Source organism: Pyxicephalus adspersus, chromosome 6, assembly GCF_032062135.1.
Source record: "Pyxicephalus adspersus chromosome 6, UCB_Pads_2.0, whole genome shotgun sequence".
Lineage (NCBI taxonomy): Eukaryota > Metazoa > Chordata > Amphibia > Anura > Pyxicephalidae > Pyxicephalus > Pyxicephalus adspersus.
Window position 1 is genome coordinate 15,174,219 of NC_092863.1, and position 20,423 is coordinate 15,194,641.

Here is a 20,423-nt window from a genome sequence, read left to right on the forward strand (position 1 = left end):
ATCTTATTCATCTTTGGTTTAAAAAAAAAATGGGGAAACGCATACTGCTAGAAACCCACCAGATTACCGAAACATTCAGTAAGAATCTGATTGGTTGTTACTGGCATCTCCTCCACAACTACATATCCCTGAGGATGGAAGTTGGGAAACACTGCAGCACAGGAATTGTCTTGTAGCTAATTAAATGTGTGAATATAGAAAATCTAGAGTGTCTCCAGCCTTGACACGGCTTCACTACCGGCTAAAAACAAATCTGTTTAGTATGCAGTCTGGTAGATGAGTGGAATAAATTCAACATATTAGCATATGAGCCTTGTGAAAATAATAAAAAAAATGGAATATTGGAACCAAAACTCGCTCTGAAAATATTTGTACAACAACAGAAGCAGCGATAAAAAAATTACCTGGGGGGTCTTGAGATATATAAAGCCTTTGGATCCAGATGGAGGGGAGCTGAGGGGGGCTTTGAGGAAGGGGGGGGGGGGCGGCTTGGAGATACATATTATTCAGGAGTCTTCTGCCAAATCTTATCTCTCAGAGGATGAGAGAACAGCAGATGTTATATTGTTATTCAAAGAGTTGGATTTAGAAACGATGCGGTTAGAGATCTGACAACATCAGTGGAATACAGAAAATTCATTTCATCCCTGAGGTGGCTGGAGGAATGAGCCTGAATTTATTAATTACATTCTGGAAGTTCACCCAGGAGTTGGCTGTTCCAGGACCTTTGAATGCCGAGATGGATACAAGGATTGGAGCTTGAAAGGTAGACAAAGGTTGGCTACATGGGACCTGCCACACCAGGCATGCCAAACTTAAATTTTTTGGCCACATGTGACTCTATTGCTCCAACTAAAACTTTTACCATTTGTATGGGGTGAAGAAACATTAGAAACCATATTGGGTTGTTACAATCTTCCAGGACTTCATTTGGGAAAATTCCCCTCACCGAGGCCCATGGATTTCAGCTTACCAAGGAGCTCTATGCATAGCAAGCACTGGTCGGCTTTGAGCAACCTTCCTAAAGCCTATGGAGGACTTATTCCCAGTACAGAGAGGGGTAAAGAGGTCCTAATGGGAGTGTTAACCTTCACTCAAGAAGATGAGCAGTAGGCACCATGATGTGAGGACTACAATACACCACCATTACCATTCCTTAGTGGTCATTAAGTGATCCAAAATGGCACCAAATGTCATAGTGGGACAGCTGTACTCACTTTAGAACTTTTGCCCATGACAACAAACATCTAACATCTGTTTACTAATAGGAATACAAATCTTTGTAATGGTGGTAGGTATTAGTTAAAAACCTAATCCTAGCCCTAATCCTAACCCTTTATTACTCTATCCAATGCAAATAGACTTACATTCCAAAGCAGAATTTTAAAAACTAAAAATCACCAGAACTTGTAATCTCTAATGCCATATATATATATGTATATATATATATATATATATATATATATATATATATATATATATTACCTATTTTTGCTGTAGAACCAACCAAATTTTTGATATTCAGGTCTGTTATGCCATCAGCCTGAATCCGTACCACACTAATTAAGAAGTGTCCGGGAAGAGGTGACATGTCAAGTAGTATCACAAAATGAGCAAAGAATTTGTTTTTATTGAGTGCCAATAAATGTGGTTGCTGTGTTTCAGCAGCATTGACCTGTATAATTACTGCTCATTTGTTATAATTCACTTAAAGTCAACCTGTCATTAGAAATATTTTTTTCATGTACATCCTAGCCCAGATCTATGTGGCCTGCTAAAATACAGAAGCATTTAGTTGCCTTAACCCCAAACATTGCCACTTACTGCCTGTAAAGTAATCCTCCATCATTGTCATTAGCTGAAACTTCAAGGGAAACTTAAGTCAAGAGGTTTTCATTCATTCTGCTTCTTTTCACCACTATATAGCGTTCTACAGGCACTTGATATTTGATTTGTATCAAGTGTCTGTATGTCCTAAGAAAGCAATTCTTCTTGTAACTTTTTCTATTTTATACTAAAAAATAAGGATAGAATCCTATTGAATGTGTAAAAGATTTGGAAACTTCTTTAATTATAACTGGGAGTATATAGAAACAAGAATTCTGATACCAGTCAAGTCTGAAGTTCTGTACAGACGATCAGTTATCAGTGCCCAAAATGATCATTCGTGTTCCGGTGACAGGAAGAACATAATAGGGCGGTATGGATAGGCGAGTATCCTACCAATTTGAAAGTAAATACTTAAGAAAATCAGCACGGCTTGAAAATAATATTTCTGTCATTTTGGAGTATTTCTTCAACTCCGTGTTCAAATTCAAGAAGAATGCCAATATAAAAAGTTTAACCAAAAAACAGACATCTGTACTCAACAATCATCAATGCATGAACATCAATGCATGAAACCACCTTGAACTACTATATCAATGTCATTTTCATACCAAATATACATCCCATTTATTTTGACATCTATATAGATGTGAGGCATGAGAATTAAAATTTGGACCAATTATTTCTTAGAATCTTAGGGACCAGGCTTCTAATGAAAAGGAAGAGGGAGAAAGTGTTAGGCAATTTAACCTCAAATGATGTTAGAATTAAGGACAACAGATGTGTGTAGTTATGTACCAACTCATTATTTAGGACATATTTCATGTTCATGTACAAGAGACATCATCTAGCCACCTGCCAAGGGATTTTATTGTATCATTCTGCTAAGGATTTTAAATGATATGGACAAAAGCTTGATTTAAAGTTCAACAAAATCCAAAAATCAAACAAGGCAAATTGCTGCATTGTGTTAAATCATAAATATTACTTTTAGTAATTGTAAATTAATTGTAATATCTATTGTGTAGCTGTGCTTTACTGTAATTGTGCAGCTGTCTATATAGCTAGACCCTCTTGAGCCCTTGAGGTCCTACAATTGCTTACAACTTACTTGCTGTGGCTACACGTCTTGCCACTGCTTATGTAGACACATTGGAAACCATTGGCCTGATTTATTAAAGCTCTCCAAGACTGGAGATGATAGACCATCTATGGTGAATCTGGGTCATCCAGCAAACTTAGAATGGATTTATTATTTGACAAATGTTTTCAATCCTTGGCCAAAACCATTCAAGGTTTGGTGGATCACCAAAGTCATCCAAGATAGTCTATCTTCTCCAGTCTTGGAGAGCTCTAATACATCAGGCCCATGCTTTCCTCTGCAATGTGGAGTTACTGGGAAATTTAATCTGGCATCTATCATTCTTTCCTATTTGGGTGCCACATGGTCACAAAGGATTGACAATGAAATTTGAAATAAAAAACATCAAAACATCAAAACAAAATGTGATTATCCCTGCCATCATGTTGAAGGACCCTTGCTCTCTCTGTGGAAGCAGTGTAGTAACCACAGAGGTTTGATATGCTTCATATATCTCCAACCTATAACCTTCCATTTGGCAGAATGCTGACAGGCTTAGGCTGTTTGAATATAAGCCCAAAGTTTATATTTATAAGCATGACTTTTGATTATGTGCATTGGAAATCTACTTAATTAATTTCAACTAAAAGTTTAATTTGGTTTTAATACCAGAAAAGTCACTTCCATTGTACAATATTTTGTTACAGTATTCCTAAACAACAGAAATTCAGTTCTTTTTTTCAACATATACTGGCAACCTTTAGAAGGACTTTAGTCCTACCTGTAGTACTTCTTCAATAAGGATCTAGAATAGTAAGTGCCATATCAAGGAGCATAATAAAGTGGAACACTTCTGAAAGCAGAGCTACAGGTTGCTCTTCATAAAAAGTCCCTAGATTCACCCTTACAGACTGCTGGAAGTCATAATTTATAATTATGAAGTTAATCTCCTGAGTCTAAACTCAATTGATCTTAATAACATCTTCAAGCATGTGAACGATGCTCCAGTGGTGTGTGCCAAAAACAACAGCACTCATGCTTAAGCACTCATGCTTCATTTCTCCAGGTTCTTGGACATCATGGGACATTTCTGCTGTAGGTCTCTGAGAGCCAGGTGCATACAATAACAAGAGCTGGAATTATACTTTATAGGACCCTTGGTAATAGACTTGGATGATTGCTTGAGAATGCAATCCAGTAATAAATAATTGCAAAATAATGTTGTTTAAAAAACTGTTTGTACATTTTTTTATGGAACAGCTGATGTTGCAGATGAGGATAGAAAATAGTGGTTGATAATTATAAGAATGGTCTCATTCTCATTTTGTCTTCATTGTTCAGCTGACTTAGTTATGTATGTGAAACAGAATCCAAATATTGGCTATGAATGTTGGGGTTACCTTGACCCCAGTGTGACCCCATAATGTTTTTGCCTTTTTTTGGAAGTGGGTTCTGTCCATCAAGCCAATGAGAAGATCACGTTGGGTTCCTGTAGAGTTTAGGCAAGTTTGGAGGCTGATTGGAATTTCAATGTATATATGAATTACATGGCATCTTCATGTTTAGGGAAACACTAGGGTTGAATTTAGGTGGGGTGAGTGAAAAGTGGCCACTGCTTGGGCACCATTGGAGAAAAGCCATAGTCCAATAAAAACATTTAGAATGTCCAATGCCCATCTTTTCCCACTGTCATATCATGTGCAGAGTAGATGGCAAAACAATTGCCGAATAATTCTCATAATTCTGTGAGGATGATACTTCGGACTATAGATGTTTCCTTGGTACAATTGATAGAAACGAAGAGGATACCAATAAAAAAATCCTTGAACTGTTGCCAGGGTAAAGGTAAACTACCATTTTTGAGACCAATTTTATTTTTGGCTGCATTTTTGTAATAGAAAAAAAGTATTGGAAACATTTTCACATCTAGCATTCTTTAGCAATACTGACCAACACAACTCTTTTTTTTAGATGTCCAAAAATGAAGTGTTATATCCTAGGCAGATTTATCACTCCGAGCCAGACAATCCCAAATGAAATTTAAAAGATCCACCTTAATCTTATGATGTTTAATAGATAACATATGCACATGATGAAACGAGAAATCTATCCCGCAATTCTGATGATACCCTAGACATAGCTATTAATAATAACGGCTTTGCTTGTATTGCATCTGTCCTTGTATCAACACAGAAAGCTCGCTAGGTTACGTTCTACAACACACAAAGCAGGGAAGGAAATTGTTAAGAGGAAAATGCTATGCAGGTGTTCTGGCAGAAGGAATCTTCTTGCAGGTGTCTTTGGCAGGGAGGAATTCTCTACAGATGTTCCTTGCCAGGAGATAATTTGTGGACCCAGTAGAGCCGAACATTTTACCTCTTGTAGTATGTGACTTCAAAGAGGGGCTCCTTCAATATTTCCTTGCGTGTTTGTGAAGGTATCCTTTGGGTATGAATAAACATATTAGTAAGTTAATAGACTTTTACATGTGATAGAACACAGTTTGCTTCATTTAATATAACACCATTGTCTGGAAAGGGGGGGAGACAGCCCTGGGTGGCACAACCCTTAATTGGATCTGGAAAAAAGAGCAAGTGGAATCATGGAGTGAGAAGCACAGGCTGTCCATGAAGTTTGCTCTACACTTCCATCCCTTTTTTTTTGTAGGCTGGAATTTGTTAGGTTTAGAGTTTGTTAAAGTGGTGGATGGTTTGAAGAAAGAGTTTTTTTGGCAACTTCTTGGCATTTCTTGATGGTGCCCAAAAGTAATGTAGGGTTTTTTTTGGGTGACCGGTTGTTCTATTGTCCACATAACCTATGATTGAGTCTTATGGGAGCTTAAAAAAAGAGAAAAGATCCCGTAGATATTTTTAAAGCGTTGAGAGCAACTCTGAGGTGGTGATAGGGAGTTGGTACAGATTTTGTTTGTGTTATGGGAAGGTGGAATGGGGAAGGGAGACATCCGAAAGTTGGGCTTTAAGAACCAATTCTATCTAGTGTACTGTAATGTACAAAACTGTGTGGCATTGTGGTGCTGTTCATTTTAAACGCCATCACACCAATCAATTGCAAAATAACATATATGTATCCTAGTGCAACAAAAAAGACATGTTCCACCTGTGCGTTATCTGGTACCACATTAGAACATGCTGAAGGTCAAGACCTAAATTAAAGTTTAGTTGGCTGACCTTATCACCATAACTCACTGCAACATCCATGGAAAAAGTAAAATGAGAATACAACCTTATTTTAATGTTAATAGGGACTAAAGGTAATTACATTTATTCAATTTTCCAAAAATCCATTTAGGAATTTTCAGCACATTGATATATAGATTGAAAGTTTGCCTGAAGACACAGAACTCTTTATCATTGACATTCTGTCCCTTTGATTATTGCTTTTCCATCTTCCTATTGCTAATCTGCTCAATTTCATGTATCTCTGGCTCTGCACATCCTTTTTCTATGGTCACTTTGAAGATGCCTTTAAAGGGAATATATTTCCTATTTATGGATAAGGTTTATTATCCTTTTAAATAGGCATGTCAAACATATGGGAATAGTCTGAGCATAGAAATTTCTTCTCTGCATAGTTCTATTTATGATTGTATGAGATCTAGAACTTATTCTTCTATTCTTTAAAGCTTGAAATTCTTTTTTTTTTCTTTGAGCAAGTTCAAAAAAGAAAATGTCTATATATGTTTCTTTAACAACCTTTGCCTTTTTTGTGCAGCCAGTTCTGAATATTCTCAGTGCCTGTGCAGTATGAGATTGGCAATGGCCCAAGGTGGCTAGGGGTGGCATCCAGCTGCCCACACATTATACTGCGGGCAGTCTGTATAATAAATCCAATGCCCTGCTGGCCAGTTCTATCAATCTTGTTGTTCTGCTTCTTCAGCATTACCATTGGTAGAGATATACTATGTTCTTATAGTTCACAACACCATAAAATAGACAGTTTGCCTGGCAAATCCAGCTACATGATTAGAACAGAGCTATTGCAGTTAGCTTACTTTATATAGGGGAACTCAAGTGTGGCCCTTAGAATCACCAAAGGGCCACACATAAAATTCAGTAAATACAATGCTACAGAAAGCTTCAATGGTGGCAGTTATTCTGCCGGAAATAGTCAGAGAATATGGACATGCTATAGGAGTTCTTGGAGACTGGGGACATGCCTCAGGATACAGTCATAGACTGGTGACATAATACATGAGATTGTTGGAGATTACTGCTCTTTGTCACCCTTTAGAAATCAATGTTCCCACATCTGTGCTCCCTGACGCCCCCTTAAAAATTACTTTACTACGTTTGGTTTTACTCACAGCAAGATCCATGGTAAAAGATCAGAAGAAAAGGAAAGGAGAAAAACCTAAAACGAGAAAATAAATGAACAGCTCAGAAAGAACTAAAGAATATTTTTTTTCACTTTGCAATACTTGTACTTTTTTCTTCAAAAACTTGGGCTGTTTTACCTTTTCCATTCCACATTTGTATTACATTGAGGTCTAAGTAATAAGCAGAGAAAAAGTTTCAAGCAAAGCTTGCTTAAGGAAGGTAACTTGGGGCAGGGAGAAGCAAAGCATGTCAGTTGGTATAATGGAAAATTATAAATCCTAAGTTGTTTTAAGAAGACCACATTTAGGTGGTCACAGGCCTACTGCCCAACTCACACCTAAAGTGAGGATGCTACCTCAACACCTACCTTTAGTGGCACATATAATCAACAAATGATCCCTATTAAAAACATTTGGAAGATGTACAGTAGAGGAGAGGGGCCTATAAAACATATAAACTAAGGCTGGAGTTCAAATTACTCCAAGAGGCCATGATTAGGTACCATGTTGGGACAAAATTTGTCGAAGTGTAATCTACACGTTGCTGTTTTATCAAAAAAGTAAGAAGTAATGGTGCAACCAAGTTCTTTACATAGAGAATGCTTTGGTAGACATATCCCACCTTGGCACCTGTGGCTGGTCCAGTTCCAAGCACATCTTATGCTTAGGAGCGAAGTCAAGTTTTGTCTTTTGATTCCCTCATTCCGACAAATTTTACACAGAGATGAACTGTCAGCACTCCCTAAAAACAGAGCCATTATCTGGAACATGTGATACCATGTAAAAATGTACGAGAAGAAGAAAAATCCAGTTGGCTCATACAGATTGTGACAGCGGTTGCTTAGTTTGTGACTTTATGGCAGGAAAGCACCATACAACACTGTCTCTTTCAGGGATTTCTGCTCCTATGTTGTTTTTGGAACCAAAATTCCCACCCCGTTGTGATTTCCCAGGCCTTTTATAATGAGCCAGGTATTCTGGCAGGTGGACTAGGGGATCAGTAAGGCTATGCACCCACCCAAATCTCCCCCACAGCCCAAAAACCAGGCCCAGCAAAGAAATCTAATGGTCAGCTTCCTAAAGGGTGGCCGATCTTTCTCACCATTTTTCCTTGGAGCCCATGATCACCCCAAACAGTATCATAGGCAGTATTGACCTTCCACCACCTTGCCAACAATTTTAGACTCCATCACTATGTGTGCACATATCTGTTCATGGCCGCCTTTCAGCACCATCAGGTTTACCTGGGCTGAAGAGAGGTTACCCCCATCATCTCAGGCATTCTTCAAGAACATAACTAAATATTGGGATGTCCCATTTTGGTGACCCCACCATACTCCGGCTCTACACTTGTGTGTGTTTGAAACACAGTTACCTATCATTAAATACATTAAATAAGAACCCTGTCCCTTTAAAATAATAAATTTTAGATTTTTTTCCAGATGTTTTAGATTTTCTTTTACACCTCTTGCTCTCAGACACCTCGCTTCTTGCGTTCATTGACTTTCTGTCTCCTTCACTTACCCTGTAGTTCACTGCTTTTCCCCCTGTCACTCCCTGGTCTATTTTCAGAGCTTTTTCCCATATCGTTCTTTCTCGTTCTATATCTTTCCCCAACTTAAGATCAGCTATCCTGACGTTAGATTTCCCTGGAGTGCCAGAGCAGCTAGCTGCTTTTGTTGTGTAAAACAAGCTTTCCTGTTACAAATCACAATATCTCCCTCTCTGCTTGCATGGTTACTTCTTCTTATTCCCAAATCCTTTTCCTGTAACGTGTTGCTGAAACTTGTCCTGAACTGTTACTAACAGCTGATGGTAATCTGAGCTCTTCCCAAAGTCACAGGTGGGATAATTAGAATGAACCGTTTCTGGTGTTAAAGGGAACCTGTCAGCAAGGCTTTTACAGGTCGCAACCAAGTCTTCCGACTATAGCGCTGGAGACTGCCACCGTCCAACTCCAACAAGCAGTGAATTCTAATACTGGAATGCCACCATAAAGGATGCTCCATGAGTGTTTAGCCTTGGAATTGGCACTGGAACTGCCTTCAAATTTCTGTCCAGTGGCAATTTTCATTACTTGATGACTAAGTTCTTGACCACTGCAAGACAAAGCTACACGTTTACTTTAATTCCTCCCCAGAAGCACATACTCACCTTGCCTTCACTTTCCCCCAACAATGTTCGGCTAATGGCATCAAATAAAATATCAAAATTAGCGTTTGTTCTTTTTCCCATTACTTCTTCTAGCTTTGTCGGCTTTGTCACGATGATCAATGACTTTGTTAATGTTGATTAATAAAGCCAACTCTTAGCCTAAAACCCTGTACAGATGTCCAGTAGATGTCCAATGGATGTTTCCAACGTATTGCTGGAAACAATCTTTTAGAAGAATGAAGGTTGTACACACAGTGAGGTTCTGTTTTATGTAGAAGGGAAGCGGGGAAGATGCTGTGCTCCCTTCCATAGGAGTGAACAGTCAACAATCGTTCCCAACCGGTCGTTCATTAATCTACCGTGGCAGTCCTGATAGCTGTGGGGACTTCTGTACATATCACTTGTAGAGCTTTAATAAATCAGGCCTGTTGTCTTTGATTTTTCACTCTGTGTTCACTGGATTATCTTCTCTGCTGCCTTTCTCACACATTGACACATTTAAAGGGAATTTGTCATAACCGAACACACCTGTCTGAAGAAGTGCTAATGGAAGTTGCCTTTTTCCAGCTCATGGCTTATATACGTGTTCTAACGTAGTGACTTCACTCCTAGTAAAGCCTTGTACAGACACAAGTGTTAGTGATTGTTTCAAGTTCCAGGAATATTTTTTAACTGATAACTGTACAGCCAACTGCTTGGTTACTGTCCATTGTAGGGAGAGAGGGCAACGAACAGGAGGTGCCCCATTACAGGGACTACAATAATTCCCCTTAGGGTAGTAACACTACTGAATAACTTCCTGGGGTAAATTACTAAATTGTTTTTGGGCAAATTTACCAAATCAATGGGTAAAGAATAAAATTAGGTTCATTTTATGGGGGGTGTAGATGCATAATAAAACTTATAAAAGAATTTAGCACATAACTATATATGTTCTTTACTACTTTTGAAGTCACTAGCCCAGAAAAAGGTATTGACCTTGGTAATCATGGTCTGCATACTTGTTCCAGGTCAATTGAAAACTGTTGAAGTCTTTGAATTATTATTTTGATTGGCCAATTATTTTCAACAAGTTCAACAATGGCAGCTATGTATTTTCCTATTACAGATAATAGGGACAATATTACTATTATGCTCCAAAGAGGGATCAAATGGTTAAAGGTACAATGATGAAGGACAAGTGCTACTACACTGTGGAGCTGTTACATAACAACACATTAACCTCTTGGCGTGACATTTTATTTCTCACCTCTTGTGCAGATTTAAAATCGGAGGTGTTATTCCATTTTTTTTTTTATCTGTCCCTCTGTTAGAATCATACTCCTACTTTAGTCTTAAATCTGATTTCTTCAAGTATCTCATAAGGTGAGATTTTTACAAATTATCCATAGGTGGATAGTTTATGTCAATTAGAAGTCGCACAAGTCATGGTGGCAACTTGTGACTTTACAGATGGGTTTGGCCAAAGCACGTTTGCTTTTTAAGTATATGGATTTTAGAATTCATAAAGGAGCAGTGATAATAAAGTCTTTGCAAATCCGTTGTGATGGGAGCGGACATACCCCTGCTGTTACCCCATATTTTGCAGACTATCCCAACCCCAATATATTTTTCCCTCTGGAGATATATGTTGGGGTTGGGATGGAACAAGGTAGTTAAACAGCCAAGGCAAAAAGGCTAAAGCTCACCCATCAACAAGACCTGTGAACTACTTCAGGAACATAGGTTGCAGGTACTGCCCTTTTTTCGCCTTCTGCTGGAGCAGGCAATGCATCCGCCTCTTCTATCTACCTCATGGCCATGTATAGAGATGGGCAAAAGTCCTCGGGTTCCATCCATAAGAGACCTAGCAAATGGTACAAATCCTGTCTTTTTTCTATACCCCCTTATGTTGAAGCACACAAGTGGATCTATCTCTCCCAACTTCCCTTTGGGCTTGTCTACAGGAGGAAAAACATGCCTGGGTTCTGGTAATGAAAGATATGGCAAATGTTGCAGATTGTGTTGTAAAATGTTGCCCTTTCCCACACCCCCTCTTGTTGGAATACACAACGCCTCTTTTGCCTATCCCTTAGGCTTGTCTAGAGATGGGTAACAGTGCCCGGGTTTTGACCATAAAAGTTTTGGCAAAGACATTCAATGAAATTGTTGGAGTCAAACCTTTTTGAATTCTACGATGGCCACCTCCACTAAAAGGACTGAATGTTCTTAGTCTGTTTTCTCCTAGAATGGAATGTTCCGATATTTCTCCTTTAGTGAATGCTTGTATATAATATAGGTAGTACCGAATGCTACATATTGCCTTGACCTACACCTTAAAATTCTCACCAGCGGCTCTCTTTCAATGGGTTATACAGTAGGCAATAAGATGGCAAACTGCCACACTTCCTCTCTCTTTTCACAGCCTAAAGAATTCTGCCACCCCCAGTAGAGGCAGCTGCAGCATGCACATTATATAGAGAATGAGCTTACTGTATGCTGGTCACTTACATATTGTCCAAGGCTATGTTGTCACCAATTTCTTATTTCCGGCAGCACAACATGAAAAATTGAGCTTCTCCCGGCTTTTCCTTTAATCTTTTCCTTTTGCTTCCTTTATCTCTTCTATGGGAGCTGTTGTACATGTACACTTAATAGCAGGGCGCACAAAGACACCACTGAGGCTGTACAATAATAAGAAGACATGCTGTGAAGTGTGGGTGGCTTTAAAGGCAACCGGGATAAAGAAATAAGAGCTGCCATTGCTCACATGTTGTTAAAGGTAATCGCACTGGGGATTGCCATACTTTTCCCCGGTATACAGAATGTGCTTAAAATTAAACTTTAGCTTTACCTTCATTTTTCGCACAGATGTTCCTCCTCTGTATTGAAAAAACGTATTCCAATTACACTGTACGCAGCTTCTAGCAGTATGCATTAGGAGATACAGTCATAAAGAGTCCTCTAAGAGTCCATTATGTAGTCATTTTCTCCCTGGCCTGACCCTTTCATTATTTGCATTTAAATTATTTTATTCATAAAGATTTAGCATTACATGCAGGACATGTTGACATGTACAAATACACAAGAAACATTCATGTTGTTGCATGCAGCAACTTGAAACTTTTTTTTTTTTGGCAACTTCCCAATTTTTTCTGCAACCGGTGATGTAGACATTACCTTTATGCTGCCTCTTGGGAAGGCTACATCACCATCCACAGAGCTCCCATAGCTAAACTCAGGAGATCTCTGCAACTAAGTAATAACTTTTTAATGTCAAGATCTCATAATGAGCATGTGTGAAGATCTTGCTTGGACCTCATTGACTTGCCGGTATAGAGAAGAAGAAGAAGACAGTCAATGATGACACAAACATTTACCATGGTGGGCTTTTCAACATTAATTACATTTTAAAAAACGATTATTTTTGAGTCAAATAAAATGTATCCTGCCCATAGTCTACAGGTAAGAGCTGAAAATGTTAATATCCCCCCAACACACAATCCATTCTCGTCATTCCTCTCTTCCATTTATCCTATCACAGCAGTGTGCCTGGTTAGAATTACATATCATCACTTTATGTTTCCGCTTTCTTTTATGACTTTTTTTTTTATTTATAGAAAACATCTGTTTGCCTAAATGCAGCATTAACCAAATACTGAAGCATATGGATGACAACTAATCTACACAATTTAGGTCTTTGTGATCAGCAACCACAAACTTATTATTGGTACAACACTACTTCTGATGTTAAAGCAGGATGCCATTAAAACATAAATCCAGTGTTTTTTACTCTCCTCTGATATTCTTTTATTGTGAGGATGGGGAGATAAAAAAAAAAATCACTTCAAATATACTTAAATTTGTCTGCCTTGCTGATGTAAGATCCATTACCGCCAGCAGGAAATATTCAGATTTCCCTTGTTGCCACAGCATACGTGTATACACATGAAAATGTGTTCGTGTTATTCTGTTGTCATCTATAAACAACGTCTTTTGCAATCCAGTTTATCTACATCTTTTCCCATTGGACGTGATATTCTATGAGTCTGTACATTAGGCAAAAAATGCTATGGTGAAATGACATTGATATTTCCTGCATTTTACAATTTGTCAAATAATGGAAATGCCTAATAAAGTCACCACCTCTAATAATTGTGGACATTTATTTGAGACACTGAAACAAAATTCTTCCTATGCTGAAAATAATTAAAAATGATGATCTATATATATCATATATAAACATATTCATGCATAAGGAAGTATATGCCTAAGGTCCGAATTTTAACACTGTACGGGAACACATTTCAACATGCTACCCCAATGCATTGCACTGTGTTCTGTGCTATAAAAAAACACTAATGGGCTGCCTTATTATATAGCAATAATAATGTTTGGGTTTGATAACAAACTTACCCTTAAACAAAGACAAAAATAGGATTTATAACCCATAACTCAGTAACGCAACAGGTTGACTTTGATACCCGACATATCCTTCTACAGTCTGTCCTAAACTGGAGTTGGCATTTCAGTCTGTAGTCCCCTAGGTCTATTGTGCTTCTACCTAAGGACGACCACACATAGTTGGGAGAATATGTTTCATCCATTCTTACCTATATTACATACAAGTATTCGTTCAGAGGAGAAGTAAAAGAAAATGGCCTCATTTAATCTTTTTGGTGCAGGTTGCCGTAATTTCACAACGGTTTGCCAACAACATTTCCATCGAAGATTTGCCATAACAGAAGACAGAACCTGGGCACTGTTACCCATCTCTAGACACAGCAAAAAGGTTATGCAGAATATTGGATTTCTGTGAAATAATAATGTGAAAAAGGCAGCACCTGCAATATCTGCCCAGCATTCCATGGACAGAACCCAGGAACTTTTGTACATCTTTGGAAAAACCTAAGGGGTAAGTGGAAGAGGCAGATGCCCTGTACATACCAATGAATGTGAAGAAGGCAGGACCTTCAACATTTGCCATGCCTCTTGAAGATGGAACAATGGCCAGCCTGCTGTCTCCTTCTGGAATTTAAGGCTTCCTGCTCTTTGTTAAATCAAGATTGATCTTCTTGATACAACTTTTTATTTGAAACAGCCCAACTTCTACCATGAATACATGCCATGGTCTACATAAAGCCCAACTCTAGGGTAATTTTTATGTTTTCATAAAGGTTGCCTAGCAGCAATAAAAAAAACCTCTAGCTGAAAAAATGTCTTCTCCCAGTAATTCAAAATGTTGTCAGCCATTCAGGTCAATTGATACTGAACGTTGCTTAACCTAGAAGACTGGGGTTATTGGTATGAGTGAATGGCATCACATGATTGAGCGTACGGCATCATTCCATTTGAGTGGAGTAAGAAAAATAGACATTTTTGAGATCCCTATTGCAAATTTCTTTAACTTTCCCTTTATTCCTGAACTGTTTTACACTTTGTGATCCATGGTGATATAAAGTTCACAGTATTTACTGTATCAACAGTATATTTTTCAGCTGTCAAAACTAAAACATTTCTCGGAAAGATGCCACCACAGAGTGACATACTTTTTCTTCTTTTCTTTACTGTGTTCCTAAACACAAAAAATCTATTTCTTTCCTGCCTCAATTCAACTGGTAAAGAAATTCTTTGTACTGCTTACCAATTCAGTATCAACCACTTTAAAGAAGCCCCTGGTAACCTTTTGAAAAGTTGACGGGTAGTTATTTCCATTGTTGGCATCTGTTTTCAAAAAAGAACCTTTTAGGATGTTTTCAAATGTTTACACCGTTTAACGTAAAAAGAGCAGGGCTGTACTTTGGCCCCCCTGCTAGTTCATAGAAAAGAAATACTGGAAGTTTGTGTCTTAAAAAGCCATGTATAGTCCATCTCTGCTACCACTTGAGAACTATTGCTGTATTTTATAAATAAACCAGTATAACTCGGGGTACATTTCTTCTATTCATATGTCTTTAGATGGCACCAACATATTATGAAGCACTTGAACATTGTCCATAGTTATATAGTTATAGTTAGTTATAGTTAGTCCAGGGCTACCATTGGGGGGACAACCGGTATTTTTGTGCCAAGTCCGGATCAAAAGAGCTTGACTATTGCAATGCTGAAACTTTTAATATGGGGGGAGGAAGATCCAGGAAGCTTACCTAGTATGGGGCACAGAAAATTCTGATGCTAGTCCTGTCACTAAATGTCCTTCAAAGGAGCTTACAATCTAGTCCCAGTTTAATGGACTTTGAGTATGTAAAGACCAGTGTGGGACTGATCCAATTATCTACCAGTATGTTTTTAGGAGAACAATGGAGGGCTCCGAGAAAAACAAAGCAAACATGGGAAAACATACAAACTTCATGCAAATGACATCCACGCCTCAGCTTCTCATATTGCAAGACAGCAGTGCTAACCGCCATGCCACCCAAATATAACAGCCACCTTTTGTAACATACCCCAGCTCTTCTCAATATCTATAAATATTACAATTTGACATTAGTCTTAACAATCCATGTATGGAAGGAACACCATTGTTGTATCTTGTTCTTTTCTTTCCTGCTCTTGTATAAATGTAGATTTAGGATGTTTTTGAGTTTTGTCTAATGCTTGATGTAAAAAAGTTTTAGAAGTTTAGAAAAAAGTTTTAGAAGTTAAGACCAATGTTGAGCAGTGAGTAAAGAAAAATGCTTTCACTTTTATACTTGCCTCCTAAATCCCTTCTTCGGTCCAGTGAAGTCAGTCTTCATGTCCAGTTTGGTCCTCTTTTGGGTTGCATGATGACCAGTGTCATTGAACCCATTTCTTCTGAGCGCAGGCTGTCATGGACACATTTTGGGAATGCGTCACTAAGTGGACCTGGGCTCATGGTAGATTATTGCCGTATGAGATGACTGCCAACAACTGACACTGGAAGAAGAGGAATCAGGGAGTCTTATGACTGGCCGGATTATATCTCGAATTAAGACATCATGTGGCCATCACTTAGCCATCTGGCTTTTAAATAAGGGTATTTTTTTCCTCTAAGGAGATTCTCTAAGAGATTCCTTCTTTAGGAAATTTCATTCCATATTATAAGTATCTCTACACCTTATTTTCTTTTATATAGTAAAGATAGATTCTCTCAAAATGACATTGAGCATGAACAAACTAGACTTCTAACCTTCTCCTTACCCAACCCAGTTCTGAAAAAAAAAGTTTTGGGTATAGACACAATTTCAAACCAACCTTGCAGTAAAAATTGAGAGGTCCGCCATTGTGAACAATGTTGGGAATGTAAAAAAAAGATAATCGGCATAAAAAATTATTATATATACCTCTTCTTCTTCTGCTTATAGCACATAGTTAAACGTAGCATCATCTTCTGGTGAGATTCCAAAGAATGACCAATACCTTGAATTACCCACTGTTCCCCCAGTTCTTACTTTAGGCATGGTGACTACTTTTACAGTATATAAGTCTTGATAGGGGAAGTCTATTTCAAAACAAATTTCCCCTACATGTATTTTTTTATGGTATTTACAATGGGGAACCCTCATATATTAAGTGAACTTTTTATCTACTGTTAGATTTGTTTTAAGGTTTTGATACACTTTAATGTTCATCTCTATATGGAATAATGTACATAATTGATATCTAGACCTGACTATAAGACTGCCCAATGAAAGAGCCAGTGATGTATTCCCCAGTAATAAACAATGGCAGCAACCTGGGGCTTGTACACCAGTTACCCCGTGTCTAATCTTTCTTTATTACCGTCTCTATGTCTGGATCCCCATGAGTTAAACTCTACTCCCATGGAGCTGCCTTTGTCTAGCCGTCTTTATCTTCTAGGGGTCCCTGACATAGAACAATGAATGACACTCCAGAGATGTAACAGGAAGGGGGTAATAAATTCAATAACTGTCCTTGTAACAGGAAGAGGTTACTGCATTGCCGATCTGGGAGTCTGAGAAGGAAAAAGGGTTATGCATTGATTCTCGGGGGTGTTGTGGGTTAACATTGCATGGAATTGATAAGCAGCTGCTAGAAAAAAGGGTTAATAATGCATTACTCCCCAGTGGCCTCAAGCAGGAAGATGGAATTAGGTAATGTTGGGTCTGTCCCAAGTGTGAAAATTACAACCATGCAGGGAGGGAGGTAGCAGAAGTCTGCTGAGATGCAGGTATAAAGGAAGAAGGTGCCTTGTAGAGATGACTTATAGTCTGCTATGTCTCTTCTACAGGCCTGTAGAGGTCAAAAAAGGTCGAACAGGAAAAGATGATCTGACAGTTAGCAGTGACATATGGCAACGTGTAAAGTGCCGAAGGGAAATCATCTATTTTAGCTAGACAGGTCTCTTCCTTTTTTCTTAAAAAGAAAGTCATACTATGCAGATCTTGGATGAAAATGTTCTACTACTTTAAATACTTTCTTAGCATTTGCAGCCGGTATATCAGAGGTAAAGGTACAGGTACTAAATTTTCATTCACAAAAATCTAGCATTTATACAGTGGTCCCCAAACATTGTTTAGTGATCCATTGCACTGGATCATTAACCAACCAAAATAATACCTGCATTTGTTCTTCGCCTTAAAAGAACAGAAAAGTATTGTCTGTATTTCATGTCTGCTGTTGCAAGAAACCCTCATTTTTCCAGAGACAATTAGCATTTTTTTTTAATTATTAATTTGCATGCATATTTATGTAAAATAAGGAGGGTGCAATGGGGGATGGGCTATTTTGGCAAGGAAGGTGCCTATTTGGTCCTAAATATATTATAGACCCTACTGAGATAAACAAACAACTCCATGCCAATAAAGCAAAACTTTAGCCCAAATCAGCTTAAAATATTATCTGAATGCACAATGTAAATTAAAATGCTAGAGAAATAGAAGAGGGTTAGAGGAAGGGTTAGAATTAGGAAGCCCCCCAGGAGGAAAAGACATATAAAGTATAACATGACAAATTATTCCTATTGATGATAATACATAGCTCCTATGCTGCAGCTCCCAAAGGGATATTTCAATAATGTGCCACATTTGCACAATTGCAAAGCTTTAACCCCTTCCCTCTAAGCTGTGCAACCTATTCTTCCTTTATGACTGGTATTGACACACCATAGACAAAGCAAAAGGTGGTATACACTCTAGCTTGCATTAAGGTTCCAGGTTTTAATAGCAGCCATTATCTGCACAGAGTTTGTATGTTCTCCCTGGGTTTGCATGCATTTTCATGAATTGGCTTCCCATAAAGTTGGTCTCAGACTGTATTCATGACATATGACTATGGTAGGGTTTCCATTTTCCATAGTCTACAGTCTAAGACCAAGTTTTGCAAGGAGCCAAATAACCTAACTGCATGTTTTTGGGTAGAACCTGGAGTGACTGCAGGAAACCCATACAGGTGGAACATACAAACTCCATGCAGACAACATCTTGGCTGAGATTCAAACTTGTGACCCAGCACTGCAATGGCAATTGGGCTGGCCACCAAACCTTCATGTCGCCCATATAGTTCGGGAGCCTGGTCAAGAAATCACCCACAGACTTCTGTTTGGGCATTTGTGTAGCACGAACACAGACAGGATCATCCCCGCGCTTCTCTATCTGAAAACATGTTTACCTGCAATAGCCATAAGACATGGATCACAGAGCAGTAGAAGGGGGCATGCACTGAATCACAAAGCAGCGGAGGAGGACTGACACTAAATCGCAGAACAGCGGAAGAGGACTGACACTAAATCACAGAACAGCGGCTAAGGACTGACACTAAATCACAGATCAGCAGGAGAACACCTGTATTGAATGATAGAGCAACAAATGAAGACCTGCACCTAATTACAGAGCAGCAGAAGGACCAGTTCTGAATGACAATGGAAAAGTACTGGTGCTGAATCACATAGCAGAGGAATAGGACTGACTCTGAATCACAGAACAGTGGAGGAGGCCTGGCCCTGAATCATAGACCAGAGGAAGAGGACTGACTCTGAATAAAAGAATAGTGGACTAGGACTGGCTCTGAATCGTAGAGCAGAGGAAGAGGACTGACTCTGAATCACAGAACTGTGGAGGAGGACTGACTCTGAATTGTAGAGCAGAGGAAGAGGACTGACTTTGAATCATAGAACAGTGGAGGAGGACTAGCTCTGAATCATGGAGCAGAGGAAGAGGACTGACTCTGAATCGTAGAGCAGAGGAAGAGGACTGACTCTGAATTACAGAACAGAGGAAGAGGACTGACTCTAAATGACAGAGCAGATGAAGAGGACTGACTCTAAATGACAGGGCAGAGGAAGAGGACTGACTCTAAATCACAGAGCAGAGGAAGAGGACTGACTCTAAATCACAGAGCAGAAGAAGAGGACTGACTCTGAATCGTAGAGCAGAGGAAGAGGACTGACTCTGAATCACAGAACAGTGGACGAGGACTGGCTCTGAATCATAGAGCAGTGGACTAACTCTGAATCACATAACAGTGGACGGGGACTAGCTCTGAATCGTAGAGCAAAGGAAGAGGACTGACTGAATCAAAGAATAGTGGACGAGGACTGGCTCTGAATCAAAGAATAGTGAACGAGGACTGGCTCTGAATCGTAGAGCAGAGGAAGAGGACTGACTCTGAATCACAGAACAGTGGACGAGGACTGACTTTGAATCACAGAACAGTGGACGAGGACTGACTTTGAATCACAGAGCAGAGGGAGAGGACTGACTGAATCACAGAGCAGAGGGAGAGGACTGACTCTGAATCACAGAGCAGAGGAAGAGGACCTGTGCTGACTCACAGAAAAGTGGGAAAATGCTGGTGTTGAATCACAGAACGGTGGAAAAGGACTGGCTGAAAGAGCAGCAGAAGAGAACCTGTACTGAACTCGAAATTAAGGGAAACTTCTTCAGGGAGGAAAATGGTTATTTCAGTTGAAACTTTGTTTTAATTTTAGATTAGTTTTTTTCACAAGCATAATGACAGCAGATTTAACCTTTAGGAACACAATGATGCCTGTGATTAGGATCACAATGGGAGTTTTACCTTGCCCTTAGTCACTTCCTTCTCAGGTATGCCATCATTCATACAGCC